This window comes from Manis javanica, chromosome 1, assembly GCF_040802235.1.
Source record: "Manis javanica isolate MJ-LG chromosome 1, MJ_LKY, whole genome shotgun sequence".
NCBI lineage: Eukaryota > Metazoa > Chordata > Mammalia > Pholidota > Manidae > Manis > Manis javanica.
This window is the reverse complement of record NC_133156.1, coordinates 87,638,112-87,659,826: the sequence shown is the minus strand read 5'-3', so window position 1 is coordinate 87,659,826 and position 21,715 is coordinate 87,638,112. Positions and strand designations below refer to the sequence as shown.

Sequence of the window (21,715 nt, the reverse complement as noted above, 5' to 3'; positions counted from 1 at the left end):
AAGAATAAAACAATAGAAATAATTAGTAAAAGCAGGAGCTGGTTCTTCGAGAAAATAAACAAAACAGATAAACCCCTAGCCAGACTTATCAAGAAAAAAAGAGAGTGTACACACATAAACAGAATCAGAAATGACAAAGGAAAAATCACTATGAACAACACAGAAATACAAAGAATTATGAGAGAATATTATGAAAAATTATATGGTGACAGATTGGATAACCTAGAAGAAATGGACAACTTTCTAGAAAAATACAACCTTCCAAGGATGACCCAGAAAGAAACAGAGAATCTGAACAGACCAACTACCAGCAAAGAAAATGAATTGGTAATCAAAAAACTACCTAAGAACAAAACCCCTAAACCAGATGGTTTCACTGCTGAATTTTATCAAACATTTAGTGAAGACCTAATACCCATCCTCCTTAAAGTTTTCCAAAAAGTAGAAGAGGAGGGAATAATCCCAAACTAATTCTAATGTGTGGCTAAAATCACTCTAATACAAAAACCAGGCAAAGACAACAAAATAAAAGAAAATTACAGATCAATATCCCTGCTGAACATAGATGCAAAAATACTCAACAAAATATTAGCAAACCGAATTCAAAAATACATCAAAAAGATCATCCATCATGATCAAGTGGGATTCATCCCAGGGATGCAAGGATGGTACAACATTCGAAAATCATCAACATAATCCACTACATCAACAAAAAGAAGGACAAAAACCACATGATCATCTCCATAGATGCTAAAAAAGCATTTGACAAAATTCAACATCCATTCATGATAAAAACTCTGAACAAAATGGGTATAGAAGGCAAGTACCTCAACATAATAAAGGCCATATATGACAAACCCACAGCCAACATTATACTTAACAGCGAGAAGCTGAAATCTTTTCCTTTAAGATTGGGAACAAGACAAAGATGCTCACTCTCCCCACTTTTATTCAACATAGTTCTGGAGGTCCTAGCCACGGAATCAGACAACACAAAGAAATAAAAGGCATCCAGATAGGCAAGGAAGAAGTCAAACTGTCTCTGTTTGCAGATGACATAATATTGTACATAAAAAACCCTAAAGAATCCACTCCAAAACTACTAGATCTAATATCTGAATTCAGCAAAGTTGCGGGATACAAAATTAATACACAGAAATCTGTTACATTCCTATACACTAACGATGAACTAGCAGAAAGAGAAATCAGGAAAACAATTCCATTCACAATTGCATCAAAAAGAATAAAATACCTAGGAATAAACCTTACCAAGGAAGCGAAAGACCTATACCCTGAAAACTATGGGAAACTCTTAAGAGAAAATAAAGAGGACACTAATAAATAGAAATTCATCCCATCTCTTGGCTAGGAAGAATTAATATTGTCAAAATGGCCATCCTGCCTAAAGCAATCTATAGATTCAATGCAATTCCTATCCAAATATACAGAGCATTCTTCAATGAACTAGAGCAAATAGTTCTAAAATTCATATGGAATGACAAAAGACCCCAAATAGCCAAAGCAATCCTGAAAGAGAAGAATAAAGCAGGGGGTATTATGCTCTCTGACTTCAAGCTCTACTACAAAGCCAGAGTAATCAAGACATTTGGTACTAGCATAAGAACAGACCCATAGACCAGTGGAACAGAATAGAGAGTCCAGAATATGGTCAATTAATATAAGATAAAGGAGCCATGGATATACAATGGGGAAATGACAGCCTCTTCAACAGCTGGTGTTGGTAAAACTGGACAGCTACATGTAAGAGAATAAAATTTGATTATTGCCTAACCCCATACACAAAGGTAAATCCGAAATGAATCAAAGACCTGAATGTAAGTCTTGAAACCGTAAAACTCTTAGAAAAAAATATAGGCAAAAATCTATTGGATGTAAACATGAGCAACTTCTTCCTGAACATATCTCCCCAGGCAAGTGAAACAAAAGCAAACATGAACAAGTGGGACTATATCAAGCTGAAAAGCTTCTGTACAACAAAGGACACCATCAATAGAACAAAAAAGCATTTTACAGTATGGGAGAATATATTGATAAATGACATATCTGATAAGGGGTTGATATCCAAATTATATAAAAAGCTCACACACGTCAACAAACAAAAAGCAAATAATCCAATTAAAAAATGGGCAGAGGAGCTGAACAGATACTTCTCCAAAGAAGAAATTCAGATGGCCAACAGACACATGAAAAGATGTTTCACATCGCTAATCATCAGAGAAATGCAAATTAAAATCACAATGAGGTATCAGCTCACACCATTTAGGATGGCCAACATCCAAAAGACAAACAACAACAAATGTTGGCGAGGATGTGGAGAAAGGGAACCCTCCTACACTTCTGGTGGGAATGTAAAGTAGTTCAATCATTGTGGAAAACAGTATGGAGGTTCCTCAAAAAACTCAAAACAGAAATACCATTTGACCCAAGAATTCCACTCCTAGGAATTTACCCTAAGAATGCAGCAGCCCAGTTTGAAAAAGACATATGCACTCGTATGTTTATTGTAACACTATTTAAAATAGTCAAGAAATGGAAGCAACCTAAGTGTCCATCAGTAGATGAATGGATAAAGAAGATGTGGTACATATACACAATGGAATATTATTCAGCTATAAGAAGAAAACAACTCCTACCATTTACAACAACATGGATGTATCTAGAGGGTATTATGCTCATTGAAATAAGCCAGGCGGAGAAAGACAAGTATCAAATGATTTCACTAACCTCTGGAGAAGGAGAACCAAGAAAAACTGAATGAGCAAAACAGCACCAGATTCACAGAACCCAAGAATGGACTAACAGTTACCAAAGGGAAAGGGACTGGGGTGGATAGTTGGGAATGGAGGGATAAGGGGAGAGGGAAAGAAAGCATGCATTACGATTAGCATGTATAATGACAGAAGGGGGCCACAGGGAAGGCTGCACAACACAGAGAAGACAAGTAGTGATTCTATAGTATCTTACCATGCTCATGGACAGTGACTGCAATGGGGTATCTGGAGGCATCTTGTTGAAGGGGGGAGTCTAGTAAACATAATGTTACTCATGTAGTTGTAGACTAATGATAAATAACAAACAAATAAGTAAATAAATACATATACACATAAATAAATAAAAAATTTGATAAGTAAATAAATAATAGAATGCAGCAGCCCAGTTTAAAAAAGACATGTGCATCCCTATGTTTATCACAGCACTATTCACAATAGCCAAGCTAAGTGTCCATCAGAAGATGAACAGTGCAATATTATTCAGCCACACGAAAAAAAACAAATCTTACCATTTACAACAACATGGATGGAGCTAGAGGGTATTATGCTCAGTGAAATAAGCCAGGCAGAGAAAGACAAGTATCAAATGATTTCACTCATCTGTGGAGTATAACAACAAAGCAAAAACTGAAGGAACAAAACAGCAGCAGAATCACAGAGCCCAAGAATGGACTAACAGTTACCAAAGGGAAAGGGACTGGGGAGGGTGGGTGGGAAGGGAGAGATAAGGGGGAAAATGGGACATTATTAGCACACATAATGTAGGCCACCATTCCAATCACCCTGCTCCTACAATCAAACTTTAAAATAAACTGTTTCTCCATAATATGTCTGTATAGTTCCTATAGCAGTGTAAGATAAAATATTAAGATAAAAGGATGCTTGCTATCTACACCTGTGGGAAAAATCTGGCCCTACTAGTCAAAGATTATTCAACTGACTCAATGTAAGTTGGTTCGATGGGTAAAATTGGAGCAAGAACAGTTTTAATCAATAAATGGAAAGAGGTACATCCACTATAAAACTCTATCTAAAAGAATATGCAATTTCTAAACATATTTACTCTTTCCAAATTTCCCCAGATGTTAGCTTTTCAAAGAGCAGAGAATTGCTACATCCTATATTAGTTTAATCCTTTCAACCTAATCTACCCTATAATTAGAAACCATACTTTTTATTCCAAAACATTTGAAGGGGATAAATTACTCTAATATTGACAATTACAAAGCCAGCTAAATAGAAGATGTGTTATAATAGGTTCATGGTACTAAATCAGATTACTATGCCATTTCAGTGTTTTCTTGACATATCAGAATACATAATATGTAAGTAAAATATTTTAGCAGAGGTCTGCCTTCCTTAATTGACTTCCCTAAATATCTGCAAAATTAAACGTTTGAAAACAAAATGGTTTGCAGATCAAAACACTGTCAGGTGCACCATCTATCCCTCTATCTTTTAACAGCTCCCTTTTGATTATCCACAGGAGAAATGACATGGAAGCTCCAAAACTGCAAATCAACCAAATTTAGATAGCTTTAATAAATTTTTATTCTCCTCCCCCAAACACACACACACACAATTTAAACCCCTTCTGTAGCAAAGTCTATTAGTTGCCTCCAAGGGCTTTCACCTGAGTAGTAAGAAACCACATTTTTGGCTGGATATATTGTTCCCCAGCTAAAAGATAACATTCTCCTATTTCCCTTGAAACTGGGAGTGTTCACTTGCCTGAAGTTTGGTCAGAGATACAGACTGAAGTTAGAAGACTTACATGAGGGGGTATATTCTTTTACATTCCTTATTTTGCAATCAGCCTGTAGGGTGGGTGTGAAGGCTAAAGCCTCCATCTTTGGCCAAGAGAATGAGGCCATTTTAGGAATGCTAGATGCAATGAATTGAATATATCCCCTGGGAATTCATACATTGAAACCCTACTTCCAATGTGATGGTATTTGGAGGTTGGACCTTTGGGACGTAAGTAGGTCATGAGGGTAGAGTCTTCACAGATGAGATTAGTGCCCTGACAAGAAGAGGCACAGTTTAAAGAAAATGAACAAGCAGTATAACTGGACTCTGATATGGCAAGAATGTTGGAATTATCAGATCAGGAATTTTAAGACACTATGATTAATATGCTGAAGGCTTTAATGGAAAAAGTAGACAACATGGTTAATGTAAACTAACCAGATTATTATTGTTAGAAACTTCTCCCTTTACTTTGACTAAATGAAACTTTGTTGGCATATTTTCTTTTTCAATAGTGCTTTCTTCTCAATGGATTTTATTTTACACTGTTTTTAATTTATGAGAAATGGTATAATATATATCTTTGAAAAGATCCCAAAGATCACATAACTTAAAGGAAAATTTAATAAAGAATTTCAAATGCATAAAAGTGACGTTTTTAAAACTAATCCACATGCTCTATGAACATTTAAATATGTCCTAAAGATATTACAAATTAAAAGAAAGTGTCAATAAAGGAAACTATACAGGCAGAACCTGACTTGCAAATACGTCAATCCCGCAAATCTGCCACATGTGAGAAATTCAAGGGCCTGGCTGGGCTGAGGGCCAAGGTTCCAGTTCCCTTTCACGCAGCTATTGTTAAACGTTCTCCTCCAGTGCCCTGTTTCACCACATTCAACTTACTCATCTTCTCTACTCCTTAAATGCCAACTTGACCTCATACCAGTGCTATTCCATCTCCCCTGAACTCCCACCCTTTCTTTTCTAAATGCCAAAAATTATCCACCTCTACAATGATCTTTCATATGTTTGTGCCCAGGTACAACTACGTCACTCATTCGCTAATTCCCAGAAACCCATACTCCTTTCCTGTCACAGCTGCAGAGGACTCTCGTCCTCTCCCGCCATTGCCACTAGCACCCAGGTGAATGAATCTCCCCTCACTGCCCATGGGCTGGGAGAACAAATGGAAACACTCCCTGTTGTTTAGCGCATATAGAAATCAGGAGGGAAAAGAAAAGGAACATTCTTCTGGTTACTGGAATTGCTTATAAAGCTAAATAGTTTCTCCAAATTTTGGATTTACAGTTGGAACCTGTGCCCTCAAAGACAATGGGAAACCATAATATTGTTAGTTTTGGATTTCAACTATATTGTGGTACCATCTGGGAATGTAATTACAATTTATAATATTTTCTCTTTAGGGATATGTCCTCTTGAGCAAACAAGCCAATTTACAAAGCACCTTTTGAAAGGCCACCTATTTAAACACTGGACAGCATGTGGGTTTGTTCACTCATATTTTCTTATACTAAGAAATAAGAAGCATAGAGAGGAAAAAAGTGTTAAGCTGGTGAAGAGCAGGAGCTAGTGTTTTTTGTTCAGCATTTTATCCTGCACCCAGAACTTGACAGACTTTACACACTCAAAAACTACCTGGAGAAAGAAGGTGGTGGAGGCTGCAGATAGGGAGAAGCTTCAAATCCCCAAGAGCCTCCATTCCTGAGGAACTTGTACCTTTAATTAGTTAAAGAGAATACAGGGCATTTCAGAGATCTAGAGGAAAGGAGCCTTCTTTATCTTTCAGATTATATGAGGTAAGTGGGGAATTCCTTTTTCAATAATCTTAACTTATCCATAGCCAAAATGTTATCTCCCCAAGATAGGCTTTCAAAAATTAAGTCTGTCCAAAACTTGAGATATTACATCATCTTCCATTGGTAACACTACAAGATAACTTTATAAGATCAATTCTTTCAATTTCAACCAGCCAGAAAAATTAAATGGAGACTGAGAACATTTTTTATATAAAACTGAGGAGCAGGGAAAAGAAATCTGGCCATGGCAGAAAATTATTTTGGGATTAAGTTATCCAGATTGGTTGGTTTTGGTTCCACCACTTATTTCATTCTCTCAGTCATAATGTTAGTTATAGTTTTATTACAATAGTCCATGATAGCTTCTTTTGGAATCTATCATCTAGTGTTTATTTACATGGAATCCTTCATTAATATCACTTGCCTGATCTTCTATTTTAAATATTAATCAGATAAATACATTCCTAGATAGGAGAGGATTACTAGTGACTCTTACTGTTTTACTTGTGGTACTATTTTTGTTTGCTTTTATAATGAACGTTACCATTTTTCATGATTTTTTTATTGCAGTAAAATATATTAAACATCTTCCTTTATGAATAGAAAAATTAAGCTAAATTCCTTAACCTTACTGTTTCTTGAACAACTTACAAGATTTTGAAGAAAAAAGTGAAACAGGACCTGAGGTCCCAGACCTGAGGTTCTAGCTCTGTGGGCTATGCTCTGGATACTACCAAAAAGGCTTAAAGAAGGAATAAAGTTCTCAAAGTAGACAAGGTAAAGCACTGAGCTATAATTTTACATTGTTATAAGTATCAAGCTCTTAAATTCAGTAACAACTACTAACATATCCAAATGATACATTAACGTAACAGACGAAATGCAGCATATGAACAAATGTTGACATAATAAAAATACAATAATTTGCCCTACAGGTAGCATTTATCTAAAAATCTCATCTATATATTCTTTTGAAAAATAAGTTCTTACACTACCAACTAATTTTTATATTCAATTTCTTTTTCAAGATACTATATATTTCCTCAAAAGCTAAAGATGATATTAGGAAATTTATGTGGCTATTTAAAATATTTAGTCTATGAATAACAGAATATGAATGAACTATAAAGAAAATATACATAAAGTAGTAAAACATTTTGAATGTAAAATATCAACCATAAAAATTGGAGTATAGTCAAAATTAATTTTAAGATTTTTAGCACATTAAGCTTAATTCTTCTACTTTATAACTAAATAAAATAGGTGGCCTAATGTAGTATATAATGCTATGTATACTACAGGTATTTAATAAATACTTTTTGTCTGGATGTTCCATCTATTTCCACATTTCTTCATTTGTACTAGTGTTTTTTAATGGTGCAATTTAGCTCAAAACAAAAGGTGAGTCAGTGAACACCAAAAGTTATCCTATTTTTAACAAATAACTCATTTTCAGTAATTTGGAAGGGTTGATGGATAGCAAAGAGAATGGGAGGAGAAAATGCATTCACTTAAACTGTGCGTGCTTTTGCCTTGTTCCAATAAAACAACAAGGGCCAGATTCCACAGTGCAACTTGTACAGAAATCAAAGAGCCAATGGCTGAGAGGGTTTAACAAGCCTTTCAAACTTACATCTGCCAGAAATAAGTTTAAGAACTAACAAAGCAAAAAGAGCCCTGACACATAATTTAAGCTTCTAGGATTTGGCAAAAGAATTCTGCTTTTATAGGTTTAGCTACTTTGAATGACATTGGCATCCATTAAAGTAAACTAGTATAACATTTTGTTAGTTACAAAGTCCTTATTCATGACAAACTATAAAATATTAATTTGAGACTGAGAAAGATTCAAGAAAAAACAGGAAAAATATTGCCACAGTCCAAATAAATGATTGTGAAGTAATGTTAGATGCAGTGTTTGTCTTTGTTTCTTAATACTCCCTATAACTACTATGTATAGCCATTCTTCAATTCTACATCATGAAAAACAAAAAATGCACTGGAAAATATAACTATGAATTCTCAGGCAGCTTTCTGGTGTCACAAGTTTTGCCCAAGATGGCAGCAAGACAGGAAGTTAAAATGATTATCCCACCACTGCCTTTACACTCCCTCAATCAACCCCATCTCTCAACAACTGCTCCAGCCCTGTCTGTGCCCACTTCATTCATGGGAGTGAAAGCAGTGGGGGAAAAGTAGTAATGACGCAGATTAATTCCTTGGTGCCAGCAAGCACCTTTCTGTTCCAGTGTGTTTCTTCTAAGCAAGATGCATACAAAACAGGTGGCCAAAAAATGATTAATCCAATGGGTAAATAAAAAATGAGAATATGCATCTGAGTAAAAATTAGACTGAGTTTACAAAGAAGAAAAATAAGTGGTTTTTTTTCACCTACTGTTACTCTCCAGTCTACTGGATCCTAACTAAAGTCTTTAAAAACAAGTTTAAGAAAATGAATTACAAACTATTTTATGGGAAGAACAAAAACAGTATAAATCTCTTGGGTACCATATCTTGCCTGCAAAACTGAACTACCTAGAAGCCACCACTTGAGGTTGTTGGGACAATTACAGAGTATCTATGTAAAGTCCCTAGCACAATGCCTGACACATGGCTAAAATAGCAACCATTACTGTGATAAACACTTTGGATATCTTGATAAATAGATAAACTTGACCATATTATGAAAGTACAGTTCATTCTCCTTCAAGCAGGACTTAAGAAGCCAGAAACATAACTCCAAATTGTGAAAGTCTTCAAAATTTCTGAATTAAAACAGAAGAATAATATGGTGGTAAATTCAATTGGTCTAATTATTTTCAATCCAGCAGCACCTTAAGCTGTAGCCTTACAAGGACACAGACAAAATACCCTCTGCATATGGATGGAAGGAAAAATTAGCCCTAGATGAAGCTCTATTACTTCAGTATCATTATTCTATTATGAAGTCCCTAGGGTAGCTAGGTTCAAGATTCCAGGACTCCTAGGTCTTCCTTGTCTCCCCTCCACCTCCCAGCCCCATACATAAAACCAGACAAAGCCAGAGGAATAAGTTAGGGAAAATACTTCCTGGAGCAATCAAGAAGTAGGATTCTACAGAAATACTAAACACTGCAAAAGGATAATCTAATTCTAAACTATTTGTATTTCACTGTACATCCTTGGTCAATCTAAACAAAATTTCTTTTCTTTATTAAGCATCTACTCTGTGCCAAGTACTGTTAAATGTTTCCACTAAAGATGTCTCAAATGAAAAAGAACTTTTTGATTAAGCTAATTTTGTAAGCCCTCTTATTTTAGCCATATTAAAACAAGCCCACCAAAATACAAAGTCCTAAGGCAATAGATATCCTGCCACTTTATTCTATCATTGGTGTCCAAAAAAAACTCTGGACTAAACATTATTATTTGCTTAAGTTACTCTTAGAGTCTTTGACATTATAATGTACATTATGAATCTCTAAAAAAGAGATATAATATGTACCATTCCATAAACCCATCTGAACTCTGAACCCTTTTATACTGGAACACCAGTTTACATAGTAATTAATGTTTTCACAAAGGATTAAATTTTAAGTTTACCTGTATCATTAATAGGGATGATTAAAAACAGATACATGAGACTAATAAGGCAAACACTGAAAGAAATCAATATAATTAATTTTTCCATAATTCAAAAAAGATTTTGTAGTATTTAGAAGAGGACAAAAGGTATAGATAGATACTTCCTACTACTCAAGCCTACTTATATACAGGGCTTTCATGCAAAGCAATAGAAGGAAAGCAGGGGGAAAACTCCAAAATAGGAATCTGAAAATATAAAGCGTATGGAACACAATGCCAGTAAGTTCTGGACAAATGCAGGAAGGCTATTTTTTAAAAAACTAAGCTTGCCATTTTACTTTCATCCAGACTTTTGAGTGTGAGCTCTCTCTGCTGGTGCTCAATCCCTGTAGTAAGGATCCCTATGTCACATAACTCAAACCCTAATTCAAACTGGGTCACTACATTTTTTTGTCATTTTATCATAGGAGCCTAGATTATTTTTTTCCCTATTTCCACTGCATCCCCTTAAAGAGCTATATAATATTTTCTTAGCCTTTACCCACTAAGAGACCTGTGACTCACTCCATGCTGCCATTAAAGTCTCACCTTGAACTACTGGGCAGTAAAAGAACTTTGATTTCTCATGCTACAGCTAAATCTTATACAACCAGGCTCTAATAGCTGGAAACAAGAACAGATATTTATACATAGCCCCCACTATTTCCTACAACAAACAAGCTGGTCATTTTAATGAAATATTTTTGCCTTTTGTTTTTCCCCACTTTTTTCCAAATATCTTATTCAGTATTCTTTGTGTGATAGCTACTTTATTAAAGTGGTTCAATATTTAATCAAGGATTAAATGGTAAAACAGTTTGTCCATTAAATTATAAAACCCTTCAGTGTTTACATAAACTTTATAAAATGAATGAAAAAAACTTAATAGAAGTTTAAAAATTAGACTTAAAAACGAACTTTGAGAACACACAAATCACTCTGAAGATATTAAGCTGGGACCCAACATACGCAGCCAGAAGGAGAGAATGCACACACAGTGCCAGCCATCCAGGAGGAGCCGCAAAGCTCAGGTAGCCTGAGCCATGATACACGGCGTCCATCAGATGCGCACGCAAAATCTGGCTGATATAGTGATTCCCTGGGAACAGCAGAAGCACATCAGGTTATCTGGGGAGGCTCAGAAGGAAACACAATACATATTTCCAGGAAAAGAAGTCAGAATAGTTATTTTTTAAATTCAATTCCTCTTTCACTTGCTAAATACTGAAACTAAGTCTTTGTGTTTATTTTCCTAGTAATGAAAAACACTGGATTTATTAATGCTTATTGTTTTCTTGTTTTCTCTTAAAAGAGAAAAACCACAAAGGAACCTAATAAAGTGAGTTCACTTCCAACTATCTTTCAGGTTTTTTTAAGTAAGTTTTTTTATCCACAGATACAAAATTTGGTGCTAAGTTTTTCTTTGTACCCATTGGTAAATTGTGTTTCCTTATTATTTTTATTGTATCTTCTTGTATAATACATATACTAAGATAGAACTGAAAATATTTGATACTTAAAATGAATAAATGCCAAGAGTACATCACTATGGAGGTTTCTGGATGCTTTAGTTCCTTCAACATGTGAACAGAAAACTGGGAAATAGGCAGTGAGGGGATACTCAAGCCAGGCAAAAAGCCAGGCACTCTGAGCCACATGGATGGAATGGCCACAGGACCACTGCTGTCACCAAGCAGCTCTGGTATTTGTGCTACCTAAGCAATGGGGTGGAGGGATGGACACTGTATTACTCATCTGGTACTCTTTTGTTCTCCTTTCTCAGTCCTTCCACTGTGGTATATAATCAGTGATGGCATGATTACAATTTGTGAAGGGTATAGCAGGCTTTCACTATTACTAGTCACTAACTCCTATGAAAATTGTAATCTTACATGTGCATTCCCAGTTATCTACAAGTCTTAAGAAACATTGTCACTTGCCATACCACCATCTGTTCAGTGCTCCCACATACATTACAAAAAGACCCACTGTTTTCCAAATTTTGCAGATACTTACAAATACACACCCACCCACATACACACACATACCTGCATACACACACATGCATACATAACATGTGATTTAAAAAGCATTTCATCTTTCTTTTGGAAATGCTGGGCTAAATTTGAATGAGTTTTATTGCTGGACCACTCAGAACCTTTAATGTGCTAGCCTATATTAAGAATTTCTTGGTATAAACATAATGTATTACATTTCTAAACCTGTTTAGCTAGAGACCTTCTTTAAGGAATGTTTTCACAGCACACCTTGGAACACTTTTATCCAAACTCCTCAAAACAGAATATATTATTTTATAAAACAAATATGTATCTGCATAACTATGTATAAAAATAGATGTATATAAAACAAATCTGAATATATTAATTTATTCACTTGTCCATTGATCCATCCCACCAGTCATTCAGCAGATAGCATATACATAGAGTGCCTATATAAATGAACAGTCTTGTGCCTGATGCCATGGGAGATGAATCTGAAAATATGTTTAACACACTTTCTATCATTCTCTAATTAATCTCCATATAAAATACTGGGGTTTTTAAAAACCACTTAATGTGTTAAAATTCTTAAAGAATATATTAACAGAAAACTTAATATAACTGATCCCCTTGAAGAAATTATAAGGAGTAGAAAGATGACGGCGTGAGAGGTAAGACAGAGGCTTCCTCCGAAAACCGCATATAATACAAAAATATAATTAATACAACTAATCCTGAGAAAGAAACAGGAAAGAGGGCTGCGCCAGACTGCATACACCTGGAGAAAAGAATAAACCCCACAGAACAGTGCAATGTACCAAAGCGGTGGCCCGGCAGGACCCAAGCCCTTCCCCCACCCCAGCTCACCGGCGGGAGAAAGAGAAACAGAGCAGGAAGGGAGTGGAGGCTGGGGACTGCTAAACATCTAGCTCTGGAGATCTGCTCTAGGAGCACAAACCTACATTTCATGGTGCTTTCATGGTGACCTCATGATTAGGGGGTCAGAAAGCTAAGACAGGCAGAATTCCTGGAGAGACTGAGATTCCAGCAGATTGTGGAAAGCAGGGATCCATATGTGGCTGCACTGGGACAAAAGAAAGGAGGGCAGTTTGAGAGACTTTCTAAAAGTGAGAGGGCTCCTAAAGGGGCAAGGATTGCACAGAGCTTACTGCTTAGGAGAAAGGACAAGTAGACAAAACTGTCTGGGTGCACTCTGCCCAGCAGGTTGGGAACTTTCATGATCTCAGATGCTCCAGCCCACTGGCTGGTTACACAGCTCCAAGGCCCCCCCTCCATGATATGCAGCCTACTGCAACTTTCTTCTGGCTAACCCCACCTGTAGTGGTGTTAGGCCAGCCAGCGGGAACCCCGTCTACAGGAGCTACAAACACAAAGCATAGAGACTTATGCCTGTGTGCTCGGCCCACTGGTTCTGGCAGTGGAGATGGGCACAGCAGCCAGGAAGCAGGAAACGACTCTTTCTGACTTCCAGGCACCAACACTGCTCGCCTGTGACCCCTGAAATTGCTCCAGGTGCTGAGCAGCTCCAGAGTGTAGAGCTTCCAGGCACTAGAGGGCGCCACATACAAATATGACATGTCAAAGGAAGCTGGTTCAAAGCAAAATAATACATACACCAGAAAAAGGGTCAAATGAAACCAACCTCAGGAATCTTCCTGAAAGAGAGTTCAAAATAAAAATCATAAACATGCTCATGGAGGTACAGAAAAATATTAAAGAACTCAGGAATGCTACTGATCGGAGGTCCAATCATTATGTAACACAGTATCAGAAATGAAACATACAATGGAAGGATTTAAAAGCAGATTGGATATGGTGGAGGAAATGATAAATGAAATAGACATTAGAGAAGAGGAATACAAAGAAGCTGAGGTACAGAGAGAAAAAAGGATCTCTAAGAATGAAAGAATATTGAGAGAACTGTGTGACCAATCCAAATGGAACAATATTGCATTATAGGATTACAAGAAGAAGAGAGAGGAAAAGGGACAGAAAGTGTCTTTGAGGAGATAACTGCTGAAAACTTCCTCAATCTGGGGAAGGAGATAGTCTCTTAGGCCATGGAGGTGTACAGACCTCCTAACATAGGGACCCAAGGAAGACAACACCCAAGACATATAGTAATTAAAATGGCAAATATCATACTATTAAACATCATCATACATAAGGACGGACTATTAAAAGCAGCCAGAGAGAGAAATAAGATCACATACAAAGGAAAGCCCATCAGGCTATCATCAAACTTCTCAGCAGAAACCTTACAGGCCAGAAAGGAGTGGCATGATGTATTTAATGGAATGAAGCAGAAGGGTCTGAACCAAGAGTACTTTATCTGGCAAGATAATCTCTTAAATTTGAAGGAGGGAGTAAACTATTTCCAGATAAGCAAAAGCTGAGAGAATTTACCTCCCAGAAACCGTCTCTACAGTGTATTTTGGAGAGACTGCTCTAGATGCAAGTGTTCCTAAGGTTTAATAGCTGTCACTAGATGTAATAAAAACACAGTAAAGAAAGTAGAACAGTTAATTACCAAGCAAATGTAAAAGTAAATCAACTATCCCCAAAGTCAATGAAGGGATACACAAAGTACAGAATATGATATCTAATAAGTAAAGAATGGAGGAGGAAGAAAAAGCAGGAGAAAAAAAGAACCTTTAGATTGTGTTTGTAATAGCAGACTAAGTGAGTTAGGTTAGACTCTTAGATAATAAGGAAGTTAACTTGAACCTTTAGTAACCAAGAATCTAAAGCCTGCAATGGGAATAAGTACATACATATCAATATGTCACCCTAAAAGTAAATGGTCTCAATGCACCAATAAAAAGACATAGAGTCAGTGAGTGGATAAAAAAACAAGACCCATCTATATGCTGCCTACAAGAGACTCACATTAAATCCAAAGACATACACAGACTAAAAGTAAAAGGATGGAAAAAGATATTTCATGCAACTAATAGCAAGAAAAAAGTAGGAGTTGCAGTACTTGTATCAGTTAAAACAGACTTCAAAACAAAGAAACTCACAGGAGACAAAGAAGGACATTAAATAATGATAAAGAGGTCAATTCAACAAGAAGATATAACCATTATAAATACCTATGCACCCAACACAGGAGCACCTACATATATGAAACAAATACTAACAGAATTAAAAGGGGAAATAGAATGCAATGCATTCATTCTAGGAGACTTCAGTGCTCCACTCACTCCAAAGGACAGATCAACCAGACTGAAAATAAGTAAGGACACAGAGGCACTGAACAGATGGACCTAACAGACATCTACAGAACTCTACACCTAAAAGCAGCAGAATACTCATTCTTCTCAAGTGCACAGGGAACATTTTCAAGAATTGATCATATAATAGGCCACAAAAAGAGCCTCAGTAAATTAAAAAAGATTAAAATTCTAACAACCATTTTCTCAGATCACAAAGGAATCAAACTAGAAATAAATTATGTAAAGAAAATGAAAAATCCCACAAACACATGGAGGCTTCACAACATGCTCCTATATAACCAAAGGATCAATGACCAAATAAAAACAGAGATCAAGCAATATATGGAGAAAAATGACAACAATACAACACCACAGAATCTGTGGGATGCAGCAACGGCTGTGCTAAGAGGAAACTATATTGCAATACAGGCCTACCTCAGGAAAGAAAAACAATCCCATATGAACAGTCTAAACTAAGAATTAATGAAACTAGAAAAAGAAGAACAAATGAGGCCCAAAGTCAGTAGAAAGAGGGACATAATAAAGATTATAGCAGACATAAATAAAATCAAAATGAAGAAAACAATAGAAAGAATTAATGAAAGCAAGAGCTGGTGTTTGAGAAAATAAACAAAACAGATAAACCCCTAGCCGACTTATCAAGAAAAAAAGAGAGTCTATACATATAAACAGAATCAGAAATGAGAACGGAAAAACCACTATGGACACCACAGAAATACAAATTATTAGAGAATACTATGAAAAAATATTTGCTAACAAACTGGATAACCTAGAAGAAATGGACAACTTTCTAGAAAAATATAACCTTCCAAGGCTGACCCAGAAAGAATCAGAAAATCTGAACAGACCAATTACCAGCAAAGAAATTGAATTGGTAATCAAAATCAAAAACCTACCCAAGAACAAAACCTCTGGGCCAAATAGATGGCTTCACTGCTAAATGTTATCAAACATTTAGTGAAGACCTAATACCCATCCTCCTTAAAGTTTTCCAAAAAGCAGCAGAAGAGGGAATACTCCCAAACTCATTCTATGAGGCCAGCATCACTCTAATACCAAAAACAGGTAAAGACACCAAAAAAAAAAAAAAAAGAAAATTATAGACCAATATCCATGATAAACATAGATGCAAAAATACTCAACAAAATATTGGCAAATCCAATTTAAAAAGATCATCCATCATGATCAAGTAGGATTTATTCCAGGGATGCAAGGATGGTACAACATTCGAAAATCCATCAACATCATCCACAACATCAACAAAAAGAAAGACAAAAACCACATGATCATCTCCACAAATGCTGAAAAAGCATTCGACAAAATTCAACATCCATTCATGATAAAACTCTGAACAAAGTGGGTATAGAGGGCAAGTACCTCAACACAATAAAGGCCATATAGGACAAACACACAGCCAACATCCTACCTAAAAGTGAGAAGCTGAAAGCCTTTCCTTTAAGCTCGGGAATAAGACAAGAATGCCCATTCTCCCTACTGTTTTTCAACATAGTTTGAGAAGTCCTTGCCATGGCAATCAGATAACACAAAGAAATAAGAGGTATCCAGATTGGTAAAGAAGAAGTTAAACTATCACTGTTTGCAGATGACATGATATTGTATATAAAAAACCCTAAAGAATCCACTCCAAAACTACTAAATCTAATATCTGAATTCAGCAACGTTGCAGGATACAAAATTAATATACAGAAATCTGTTGCACTCCTATACACTAATGAGAAGTAACAGAAAGAGAAATCAGGAAAACAATTCCATTCACAGTTGCATCAAAAAGAATAAAATACCTAGGAATAAACCTTACCAAGGAAGTGAAAGACCTATATACTGAAAACTACAAGACACTCATGAGAAAAATTAAAGAAGATGCCAATAAATGGAAACACAACCCATGCTCATGGATAGGAAGAATTAATATTGTCAAAATGGCCATCCTGCCTAAATCCATATACAGATTCAATGCAATCCCTATCAAAACACCAGCAGCATTCTTCAACAAACTAGAGAAAATAATTCTAAAATTCATATGGAACCACAAAAGACCCTGAATAGGCAAACCAATCCTGAAAAAGAAGAATAAAGCTGGGAGGTTTATGCTCCCCGACTTCAAGCTCTACTACAAAGCCACAGTAATCAAGACAATTTGGTACTGGCACAAGAACAGACCCATAGACCAATGGAACAGACTAGAGAGCCCAGACATAAACCCAACTATATATGGTCAATTAATATACAATAAAGGAGCCATGGATGTACAATGGGGAAAGGGCAGCCTCTTCAACAACTGGTGTTGGCAAAACTGGACAGCTACATGCAAGAGAATGAAACTGTATTATTATCTATACCCATACACAAAAGTAAACTCGAAATATATCAAAGACCTGAATGTAAGTCATGAAACCATAAAACTCTTAAAAGACAACACAGGCAAAAATCTCCTGAATATAAGCATGAGCAACTTCTTCCTAAATGCATCTCCTCAAGCAAGGGAAACAGAAGCAAAAATGAACACATGGGACTACATCAAACTAAAAAGCTTCTGTACAGCAAAGGACACCATCAACAGAAGAAAAAGGCATCCTATGGTACGGAAGAATATATTTGTAAGTGACATATCCGACACTGGGTTAACATCCAAAATATATAAAGAACTCATACGCCTCAACACTCAAAAGGCAAAAAACCTGATTAAAAAAATAGGCAGAGATGTGAAGAGACAATTCTCCAAAGAAGAAATTCAGATGGCCAACAGACACATGAAAAGATGTTCCACATCACTAATCATCAGGGAAATGCAAATTAAAACCACAATGAGGTATCACCTCACACCAGTAAGGATGGCCAGCATTGAAAAGCTACAAACAACAAATGCTGGTGAGGATCTGGAGAAAGGGGAACCCTCCTGCTCTGCTGGTGGGAATGTAAGCTAGTTCAACCATTGTGGAAAGCAGTATGGAGGTTCCTCAAAAAACTAAAAATAGAAATACCATTTGATCCATGAATCCCACTCCTTGGAATTTACCCAAAGAATACAACTTCTCAGATTCAGAAAGACATATGCACCTCTATGTTTACTGCAGCACTATTTACAATAGCCAAGATATAGAAGCAACCTAAGTGTCAATCAGTAGATGAATGAACAAAGAAGATGGATATACACAATGGAATACTATTCAGCCATAAGAAAGAAACAAATCCTACCACTTGCAACAACATGGAAGGAGCTAGAGGATATTATTGTCAGTGAAATAAGGCAGAGAAAGACAAATGGCAAATGATTTCTCTCATTTGTGGAGTATAACAAAAAGGCAAAACTGAAGGAACATAGCAGCAGCAGACTCACAGACTCAAAAAGGGACTAGTGGTTACCAAAGGAGAGGGGTGTGGGAGGGTGGGTGGGGAGGGGGGGAGAAGGGGACTGAGGGGTATTATGTTTAATAGACATGGTGTGAGGGGTCACGGGGAAAACAGTGTAGCACAGAGAAGGCAAACAGTGAATCTGTGGCATCTTACTACACTGATGGACAGTGACTGTAATGGGGTATGGGTGGGGACTTGATAATATGGGTAAATGTAGTAACCACATTGTTTTTTCATGTGAAACCTTCATAAGAGTATATATTAACAACACCTTAATAAAAAATTAAAAAAGGAAGTATAAGGAGTAAACCAAGGAAACATTTGCTTCACAAAAGTGCTTTAATACTAAATGCATAAATATATTTTTAATTACATCATTCTACATAGTTTTCAGAAGCAACTGAAGTAAAAAAAAGTGTAAAAGCAACTGATAATTTAAGTCTAAAAAATTAAAGTGTACTTAAAATAAATATATGCTTTTGATTTAAAAACAATAAATGCATCAATACAACTAAATGCCTCCTAATTGGATTCAACTAGTCAACAATTGTACAAAACCAATTATTTTAAAATTTTGCCATTTCGCTTAGAATTTTTATAAGTCAAATCCTTTTAGCTCCCTCATCTTATTGCTGACTTTCATACTGCAATATTACAGGAAAAATTTTTATAAATTATTTGATCATTATTTGATCAGAAATACTTGCACCAAGTAAAACTTAAAAGGGGTAAAACATTCTACTTAGATTTAGGAACCCAACATATCCATGATGGGTCTGTGCTGGAATTTAGAAACAAATGTAGTTTTTTTTAAACAAATATTACTTACGACTCCAGCTTCCACCCTTTGTTTGAGATACTCTCCTGTCCATTTCCTTTCATCTATGTGTGATCAACACAGTTTCCTGGAATTAGCTCAAAATTCCCAATTCTGTGCAGCTATTTTCAGATGATTCTACCCTACAGATTATCTAGCCCACCTACCTCAGAATTCATAGTACTTAGCATCCATATCATTCATAGCATGTTTTATATTATACCTTATATTATTACTTTATACTACTACTTAGCTTTTCATATTTTACAGCTTTCCATCTAGCTCTACTGTAACATTTCTAAAGGCAAGGAACACTTCTTTTCCCTTTTTGAATCCTGCACTATACCTTCAATAGAGTAAGAACACAAATTATTTCACAGAATAACAAAGTTTCACAGGTGAATGTGCAAATCTCTCAGTGCAAACAGAAAAGGAACCCTAGAAAGGTGAAGTAACTTGCCAGAGGTTATTCAGTTAGTTGGATAATGAATCAGGGCAATAATCTAAGTGTGTGACTCTAATCTAGTGTTCTTTGCCTTAGCCCATGTTAAAAGAAAGAAATTACGCTAAAATACACTTGTTCACTTACCAGTTTTAATAAGCTTGAAAAGTTAACCTGTGTGTATAGCCTAGAACTAACTTCATATTGCCCCAAATTACCTATTGCCCAAAGTCATATTTTCTTCAGTATGAATCATTGGCTCATCCTGAAACTGATAATGATGATGACTATACATATTTAATACATATAATATGTAGGTGATCTGGCTAAATGCCTGCTGACCCATAGCAGCCTTTATTTTATACAACTTATTTCTTCCATTATAATATACAAGGTTGGGGGTGGTGGGGCTCAATTAAGCTAAATAAGTCAGTTACACAAGTTCTAGTTCATCAGGATTTTATCTAAACAATAGTAGAGAGTTCTTTGTCTCCCTCTGAATCTCACTATTCAACAAGTCTTCTCACCATTTATTTATGGAATAACCTTAAAAAAAAAAACTAGCTGCTTGATAGTCTGATTAACCTAAACTTTCCTTCAGAGACTCTTCCAGCACCTGCCTGAGTCCTCAGGGGAAGTGGAGCCATTTAGATGCACAGGAGAACAGCTGGAGCCTGAGGTGACAGATAGTTTTACTTTAAGAGATTAGCCCCAAGAGAAGTGTTTAGTTCTCAGTTAACTTTCTGTATTCTAACTTAAGAAAATTCCAGGGAAATAAAATGATAAATAAGGGTATTTCCACAAACTACTCATTAGAAAACTCTATAGCCCTAAAAACCAGAACAGAGATGGTTCTTTCAAAAATACCTCTACGTTTAGGCAATTTATATTTACACCCCTCCACATTTTGCCTTCACATTTTGCCATACAGGAAATCTCCACATTTTTTCCTCAGAAATAAGACACCAGTAACTTTAGATGTCTAATCAAAAATTAAATCAAGTACATAGTACAAGTTAAAAGCACATCATGGTCAACATATACTTATCTGTTAATTTTTAAAACAGCAATCCCCCCTAAAAACAGACAAACCCAGAAACATTCATAGCTCATGACTAATTAACTTAGTATTTGTTTAGCATCTACTATACTCCAGAAATTGGGTTAAATCTTAAAGATACAGAGCTCAGGGACATGAGCCCAGACAAGAAGCTCCCTCTACAGCAAAGGAAGTAAGAAGTGATGAAATAAAAATTCATTTAAGCTATGATAGAGTTATGTATAGAGTACAATAAAGCAGACACATTTATTCATACCTACATTTGAATAGAATAATATTTAATTTTCTAGACACAGAGCAACACTTCAATTAATTAATTAATTGAAAAGTCATTCAATTTCCCTTCTTAACTTTTTTCAGATCATTGTTTTATGTTAGAGATAAAGAACTTCATCTCTCAGATTGTTTTAAAAGAGGCTTAAACAAAAACTGTTTTTTCTTAAATTTGCTGCATCTGTATTATCATTCTCTTGTGCTAGGGAGAGAATTATAGTCAAGCTAGCTAACTGGGTATTAACTTTCATGAGAAAACCAGAAAATTAATGTTTCAACCTTACTGGAAGTCTTCAAAAATGTATCCTTTCTTCTCTAGTTTGTATGTTTGGGTAGTGTATTCCAACTGAGCTGTCTTTGATGGCTAATTTTTCAAGTCCTTCAGAGTTAGCTGAATATCAGTGATCTATCTAGGCATGCTCCTATAACTCTAAATACAGAAAGAATAGCATATTGGGTTGGTTACCCTAGGTAGAAGATAGCTGGGACAAGCAGGGGCTAAAAGTCAATCTGAAGACAATTAA

General features: G+C 35.9%; 1 protein-coding gene across 6 annotated transcripts in view; it reads right to left on the bottom strand.

Moving 5' to 3' along the window:
* Positions 1 to 21,715, bottom strand: part of SSBP2 (single stranded DNA binding protein 2) — a 299,317-nt gene that overhangs the window by 239,728 nt on the left and 37,874 nt on the right. Inside the window, exon 1 of one of the 6 annotated variants that reach the window (XM_073234485.1) lies at positions 2,986 to 3,004. The exons of the other annotated variants lie outside the window; for them this stretch is intronic. The gene's annotated coding sequence lies outside the window, so the exon portion shown is untranslated. Of the gene's footprint in view, positions 1 to 2,985; positions 3,005 to 21,715 lie in introns of those variants that run through there. 6 annotated transcript variants of the gene reach the window in all.